We start from the raw sequence: 8,927 nt of genomic DNA on the forward strand, positions 1-8,927 counted from the left end.
AAAAAGATGAAAGACAAGGATGTAGACAAGTAGAAAAAGATAAAGGCAAGGGCGTAGACAAAAGAAAAATGGTGAGTAAATCAAAACTTGAATCTAAAGTTAGTGAACAATTATCAATCCATGCTGGTAATCGATTGGGGGCCAACAGTTTGAAGACCTAAACAGCAACCATGGACAAAAATGTAACTAGAATGAACCAGCTATTCTTGACTAAGAATTGCTAGACACTACTAGATGTGATGGTGAGGATCAGGTAGAATATTTAGATTTTAATTCAGAATTTGAGTTTAAGAAGCCTAAAATTGAGTTGAAAGTGGTTCACAAGTTCAAGAACTTCATCTTATTTAGAATGACTCTAATTGAGTGGAACATTAGAGAAGGTTATGAAGTAAGCGATCTAAGAAATCATTCACATAGAATCACAGCAGAGTATGCAAAGGGTTGCACTTGAAAGACCCATGCATCACCAATTCAGAAGGCTAATACTTTCTAGATCAAAACTTTAAAAGGTGAACATGTATATGGGAGAGAGTACAACAACAAGCATGTCACAACAACATACTTGACCCACAAATACCAGTTTAAGATTAGGCAAAATTGTAGGATTATTAAACCAAGTTTTGTTAGGATTTAATTTATTGTTTAGTTGTGATTTTCTATTCTTAGTATGATTTGGTAGTTTAAATCCCAATTGAATTTTGATATTTGGTAGTCTATATAAAGATCATAGGTCTTGGTCTATCAGTGTAAGAAAGAAAGAAAAGATTTAGAGAGATAATAAAAGCCTCCAATTCTCTTTCCTCTATTTCGTCTTTTGGACTCGGGATTTATTTTGTTTTCTTATGATTTCATTCAATCATGAAAGTCTTGTGGTTTATATTGATTATTTTTGTGGACTTACATAGTGGTATCATCAGAGCAAGGTTTATTGTAAGACTATGTCTGCATCAACTGTGTCAAGTAATATTAACTGTATAGTACTAAAACTCATAGAGAGAAAAGATTATAGTTTTTGAAGAACGCAGATGGAAACTCATCTTGACGTGTATAATTTGCTTCTATTTGTTTAGCAAGAAGTTGTTGCAGATGAAGAAGAAAGTGTCAAAAGGCAAGAAAGTATGGTGTTGTTTCAAATCCACCAGACAATTGATGCTTCGATTTTTGGAAACATTGCTAACGCAAAAATTGCAAAACAGGCATGGGATATTTTGGCGAAAACATACAAATGAGTTGAGAGAGTTCAGAAAAATAATGTGTTGATGTTGAAAAGGAAATTTGAATTGATCACCATGAAAAAATTAGAAACCATTGAATCATATTTTTCCAGACTGATTGACATAAAAAATGAGATGAAGCACAATGGTCATGATCTCAGCGATGAGTTGCTAGTAGAAAAAGCCCTCAATACTTTACCTATGAAATTTGATCATGTGATTGCTGTGATTTAAGAAACAAAATATCTCTCAACTATGACCATTGAAAAATTACAGGTTCGTTAACTCTTCATGAACAGAGAATTAATAGGAAATTGGAAGACGGTGCAGAAAAAGAAAAGGTGGAGAAAGTAGATAGATAAACTCAAAGAGAAAGGTGATGGCTCCAGTCAAAGAAATCAAAATTTTAGAGTAAGAGGATGAGATTGTAGTAGAGGCAATTTTAGAGGTCGTGGCAAAAGTAATTTTTACAAACAAAGAGGTAACAACAATTAGCCCAATAGTGAATTAGAAAATAATAATTCTCACAGACGTAATTACCAGTGCCATAATTACAAAAAAAAAAATTGATCATTATAAAAGTAAGTGCTAGTATAATTCTAACAATAAAGTTGAGCATGCTAATATAGCAGAAAATGGTAAAAAAGATGAAACTATTTTTTTCTCTAACTCAGGAGTGAAAAAATAAAAAAAATTGATTTTTGGATTCTAGCTACAGTAACCATATGAGTGGTGACAAAATTATATTTGTTGATTTGGATGAGTCTTTTAGATCTTTTGTTAAGTTTAGCAATAATGAAAGAGTGTCTGTGCTTAGGAAAGGAAAAATCAGGATTATTTTGAAGAATGAAAAATCTAATTTTATTTCTAATGTCTTCTATGTGACAAATCTTTCTCATAATTTACTGAGTCTTTGGCAACTTACTGAGAAAAGATATGATTTGCGATTCAAATACGGCATTGGTACTATTACTGATGATCATTTAGGACTAATAGCTAAGGTATATATGAATATTAGCCGCTTATGGCCTATCACTCTTAATTGTCATGATTTACCTTGCTTTAATTTTATTGTTTCTGATGATATTTGGTTGTGGCACATGCATTTTGATCACTTGAATTTTGAGAGTTTGAGTTTTCTTACCAAAAGAATATGGTGTGTGGACTGCCTTCTATTGATTTTTCTACAAAACACTGCGAGTCTTGTATTTTGAAAAAGAAACACAGAGATCTTTGACTTGGAGGGCTGGTCGTCCATTGGAATTAATACATTCAGACCTGTGCTCAATCGAGGTACCTTTCAATGGAGGTAGTAAATATTTTATTATCTTCATTGATGATTTTAGCAGAAAAATTTGGGTATATTTGTTGAAGAATAAATCTAAAATTTATGATATTTTTAAGAGTTTTAAAGTATATGTTGAGAAGCAAAGTGACCAATTTATTAAAAGTTTGAGAATTGACAGAGGAATTGAGTTTACCATCTGTGATGATTTTTTGAAGAAACGTGAAATTAAACATTAGTTGACAGCCAGATACACTCCTCAACAGAATGGAGTAATAGAGAGGAAAATTCGGACTATAATGGATATGGTAAAATCAATGATGCATGCCAAGAAAATGGCTAAACGTTTTGGACAGAAGCAGTTGCTTGTGTTGTATATGTTTCTAACAGGTCTCCTACGTGATGTAATTTTGGGAAGACACCATAGGAATTATGGACTGGTAAGAAATCAAACATTTCTCATTTAAAAGTATTTGGTTGTCTTGTTTATTCCCATGTTCTAGATGTTGTTAGAAAGAAGTTAGATGACAAAGTAGAAAAATGCATCTTCCTTGGTTATAGTCATGAAATTAAAGGTTACAGGCTATTTAACTCAAAAACAGGAAAGATGATTATTAGCAAAGATGTCACATTTGATGAGTAATGACTTTGGGATTGATCTAAGAAAGTTACAGATTTTACACCAAAGAATCCACCAATACCGTTTTATTTGGATGAAGGGAATTCTTCTAATCAACCAGTAAAGCAGTCTAACAACATATTGGTGATTCTTCATCTTTTGGGGTGTAGTCAAATGCTATGCAGTCATCTAATCATCCACAACAAGAGCGTCGCATGCCAACTCACTTGGAAGATTATGTTGTTGGTAATGATAATGAATTGTCTGATGAAGATATTGTAAATTTTGCTTTATTTGCAGATTGTGACCCAGTTACATTTGAGAAGGCTGTCAAGGATGATCATTGGAATCAAACAATGGATGAGGAGATGCATGCAATTAAGAAAAATAAGACATGGGAGCTGACTATAGTTTCATATGGGAAGAAACTAATTAGTGTCAAGTGGATCTAAGGACCAAATACAAGCCAACTAGAGAGATAGATCATTATAAAGCAAGATCGGTGGTTAAAGGATACAAGCAAAAGGCAAATATTTTGATTATTTTTGTGGGCTAACAGAAATGCTTAGCTATACTCAGCTATGTTTAACGTGGAATGCTCCTATTGGGTGAAAGTGTTTCTATTTTTTGAACAAACATAAAAATCTTCTTTATATTTATTATAATAAATTGCATTATTTTTAGTGTAACTATAATTGTTATTTTGAGTGTGTATTTAGTATGCCTTGTGGATTTATTACTTAGGGGCCAATTATTATTAGCTGAATTTTTATAGTTTGTTTTGTGTATTTGGTGTCCATAGATTATGTGGGTTGGATGGTTGTATGAATGAAAGTTGTTTGTGTAATACTGTTATGTTGGTAATGGTAAGTTTTTAGGTTTCTTAAATATTCAAATGATTTTTTTTTTGTGTCAGTGGCCATTCTTTTAGTTTTAGTGATATTACTATTTATCTTGTGAATGTTAAAGGCTTTTTTATTTTTTATTTTTTTGACAGAGTTGGCAGCATTGTGCTTATTTTTGTGATGGTTAGATAGTCGTAATTTTTATTAGATGGTATTTTTGTAATGGTAAGATAGTCATACTTTTTTTTTTCCTTTGTTACTGTAATTCAATTAAGAACAAACCCATGTTTTCCTCATTAGTATGACCATTGTTGGTAGCCTTATCTTTGGTTTGATTTGTGATCCTCATACCTTACAAACCAAGATACATATATTGAAGAACTATAGCATTAACACATTATCAGATTTATCAACTATGAAAATGGATCGAGAAAAGTTAGAGAAATAAATGATAACCTTTTTGGATTCTTTTCCTATAGTTTTCTTTAGTTTAGAATTGACTTTTCTAATTTGCAATACAGAATAGGATATATTACTCAAAAATAGTACGAAATGTTATACTCACGAGTATCTTTTACAATCTATTACTTGATTGTAATTATAAAGGGTCACGTGCATGAACCAATCTAGCATCTATATTAGACAAACTCACAAATGCATTTTGATTGGGTTAAAGCTCTTGAGCATTTTCACAGCTTTGACTTGATGCATCTTGAGCTTCATTTCCAAGCTTGCATAACCTTGTGTTATGACCCCTTTTAGAACAATAAGTGCATTTGATGATCTGCACAATTTTGCTCATATTTTTCCTCTTCTTCTTTCTTTACTATGCTGGATCTCATCATCATTTGCCTTTTTCTTTTGCAGACCTACCTAGTACTCTCCCATAAGATGATAGAAGTAGTGGTTTCACATTTGTTGGCAGCTAGTCATGCTCTTCATCGCAGGAAGTATACATGAGTCATAACACTTGAGGTATGTCGTTACACTATAATATTCATCAATATTGTCCATGGGAATTTTTAAGGTTATCCAAATTGCTAAAATAGCATGAAAACAGGTATACATGTCTTGTGAGTGCATCACAATAATCATCAACCATCTTCATAATCAGAATGTTACTTGGATCACTTTTCTTAATCTCATTAATATAGTCAGGCAACTTGTCATACTGATTTTACTCATTGCCTTTAACCATCTTCATGGCAAGTTATTTTCCCTTATAGATTTGGTCTTTGTTAAAAAAAAAAAAGCTTGTTTCTTTCATATCCTAAGTTCTAAAGCTCTTAACGTCTAATTTAGGATTCTTTCTACATGTCTCACAATACCTTGACGCTACATACCCATAATTCACACTTTTGCTGTGGTATGAGAACACATGGTTATGTTTGCACTAAATGTTCTAACATGACTAATATCACCCCCTATCATTTTTTTAGTATATATTTCCCAATCACAACTTTTTGTAGGGCACTTAGCTCTAACTCTCAATTTTTCACTCTTACAAAACTTTGAATGGTGTTTCTCTATGTATATTATAGTTTCTACTTGCCCCCTTCAACTCTTTGAAGCTGCTAAAAACTTGTTTAAGTTCAATTTTTGGATTGTGCACATCTCTAAGATTAAACATGGGGAGTTTCACTATTTGATCTTCATCTGATTCACAAAGACTATCAAGATTGAAACCTGATTCTGCAGTTGTATCGATGTCAGAATTGTTTTTTGCTGTCTCAGAATCAGTCAATATATCCCTCAAACTTTGAAAATTAGTTTTCTTTTTTCCATCCCTCTTTATTTGCTCATGAACTGGATTTTACCCCCAACCACTATGAATCTTGATCAACATTTCGTTCATATTGATCATTATAATAATCCATCTCATAATCAATATTCTTTATCAAAAAATTCTTCAAAAGAACTATCAAAATTACCATTATACTCATTATCACTATCACTTTTTTCATCTTTTATGACATATCATCATCATAATCACCATAGACATTCATAGTTTGATATCCAAATCTACCACCATACCATAATCAAAGTAATCAACACAATAAGCATGTAATTCCTTATCATGTTGTAGCAAACGAAATTTATATTTTTCTATCAAAATATGGTACTTTTTGTCACCATAAGTTTTAACCTCTCTCAAGCAATCTATCTACTTGAAAGAGGCTAATTCCTGTTGCTTCTACATTGTCAAATATTTTTAATTCTCCACCCTCATAATGTGCATCATCTCCTCTTATATTGCTTATACATAGAGTCAAGTAGGATCTTTATATGTGCGTATGGAACTCTTCCATTCGTGTGATGACCCCACTTCCCTCTAGTAGGTATCCCAAGGTTTGGCGGATCGCCTGCCCAACTCTTGCCAGGACTCGTTCACTCTCTTCAAATAAAATAAGATATAACCTCAAGAATAAGTGAAATAACAGTTTCCAAACTTGGAACGTGTACTTACATTCATTTCTATCTCAACATTCATACAATCTCAAATATAACAAAAGTTGTGAATTCCAAATACATTCAACCCTAACTGAGTACTAGCGCGAGTACAATCGTAAAAATTCAAAAAAACTAGACTATATTAGCCTGTACCAGTCTCATGCTCTCGCTCGTATCCCCTATAAGGAAAATAAACTAAAGGAATGAATTAAAAGTTCAGTGAGGTTCTCAAATACATAATAAAGCAATTGAAATAAGGACATTAGTCATTTAATAACAATTAATCGAGAAAACATTCACAATATAAATAAAAAATGAGAACACACTCATTAAAAGGATACATGCTTATGTGGAGCCATTCGTTCATTCATTCGCCAACCATTTTCCTTATCTCTCCAATATTAGAAAAATATTTGCAAGTGAAAACTCCTCCAATGTTCTTGACATTTGTTCATTAATTTCATTTCACGCCACTAGCCAATTCACTGGCCAGTTCTCTACCAACCTTCGTGGTCATACTCGAATATACCAAAACACTATCCCAGGGTCACCAGCTACCCGACGGAGTCCGCTTATGGCTCGAGTCGACTAGCAAAGAAGAACAAGGGCCCAATTCAGTCAAAAGGCTTGTATACATGCACAAGTTGTATTCAATCATTGAAAATTCACTTTTTGACCTGGGTTGAGTGCGATAAAGTACACACTCGTCTATCGAAAATCCATTTAGCAATTCTTGGAAAGCATTTAACATTCAATCAAACATTCACAAATAGTCACATAGTTATTTATTGTACAAACACACAAATAACACTCATCAATATGAGCAAGAGATATGTCAAAAGTTTCCTTCCCAGTTGTATTCTAGATCACCAAAGAAACCTAAATCAATCAAAACAAGGTATTATGGTTCAACTAATCAAAATCTAGATGAACCCTCAAAAATCCAGAAATTACTAGTATAAATATGAAAATACTATTTTAGAGTGAATAATAACATTTGAACTTCTAAGTCACGAAAAATCTTGAGTCATTTCTCAAACTCAAACATAATAAAAGAAACCAAAACACTGTCCCAGGGTCACCAGCCGCTCGACGGAGTCCGCTTCTGGCTCAAGTCGACTGGCAACGAAGGACAATGGCCCAGTTCAGCCAAAAGACTTGCATTCATGCACAAGTTATATTCAATTACTGAAAATTCACTTTTTGACCTGGATCGAGTGCGATAAAGTATACACTCGTCCATCGAAAATTCATTTAGCAATTCTTGGAAAGCATTTAACATTCAAGCAAACATTCACAAATAGTCACATAGTTATTTATTGTACAAACACACAAGGAACACTCATCAATATGAGCAAGAGATATGTCAAAAGTTTCCTTCCTAGTTGTATTCCGGATCACCAAAGAAACCTAAATCAATCAAAACAAGGTATTATGATTCAACTAATCAAAATCTAGATGAACCCTCAAAAATCCAGAAATTACTAATACAAATATGAAAATATTGTTTTAATGTGAATAATAACATTTGAACTTCCAAGTCACGAAAAATCTTGAGTCATTTCTCAAACTCAAACATAATGAAAGAAAATTCCAGGAATTAGTGGTTGAAAGAACAACCAATCCCAAATTGAAGTGAGCAAATGTAATTCAAAGTTTTTGAGATAAAACTAACACTTTTTCATTTTAGTTGATACCAAATCTTGGTAAAAAAACAACTCATATACTACTATTGAAATATAACTTAAGATCCAACTAAACCTAAAATCAAACCTTACATCTCACTAATATTCATAAGAGTAAGTAATAGAAATTTGGGCAACATTTTCCGTATTTTCTTACTTTTCCCATCCAAGTACAACTTGAATTCACAAGCCAACAACCCTCCAATCCAACCACAAGTGATAACCAACAACATTCATTTATTCAAGGCCTCAAAACCAACCAAACAAACCAAATAATAACTTTACACCATGGAGCAAAGTTGGAAACTAGTTTAAAGAAGAACTGATAAATGGCAGTTTTGTCATCCTTCGGTGTTTTGATCGTAACTATAGGTAGATATATCAGATCAAGGTAAATTTTATGGCGTTTCGAAGCTAAGACATAGACCTACATTTCCTATGAAAACATCAATACCCAGTTCTTGCCATTTCAGGGTCAAAAATTGAAATCTCAGAGAAAATAGAAAGCCGTCGGTTAAACAGGCATTTGGACAGTCAGGGATATTTTAGTCATTTTACAAGATACAGTACTCCGATTCAGCTGAAATTTTTTGAGTAGAAAGATAACTCAAATCCCTACAACTTTCATGTTTTAAACAAGAACTGATTTGGCCTTTATCATGGATGAATATGCAGTTCCAGTTGGGTCCAAAAACAAGGCAGAATCACTATCAAATGCTAGAAATTCAACTTTTACTCTAACATGTCACAACTAAGCCATTAATTACTTCATCAAATCCATATCCAAACTCAAAAACATCACTTACTAGGTAAACAACAATAATCAAA

Source organism: Coffea arabica, chromosome 11c, assembly GCF_036785885.1.
Source record: "Coffea arabica cultivar ET-39 chromosome 11c, Coffea Arabica ET-39 HiFi, whole genome shotgun sequence".
NCBI lineage: Eukaryota > Viridiplantae > Streptophyta > Magnoliopsida > Gentianales > Rubiaceae > Coffea > Coffea arabica.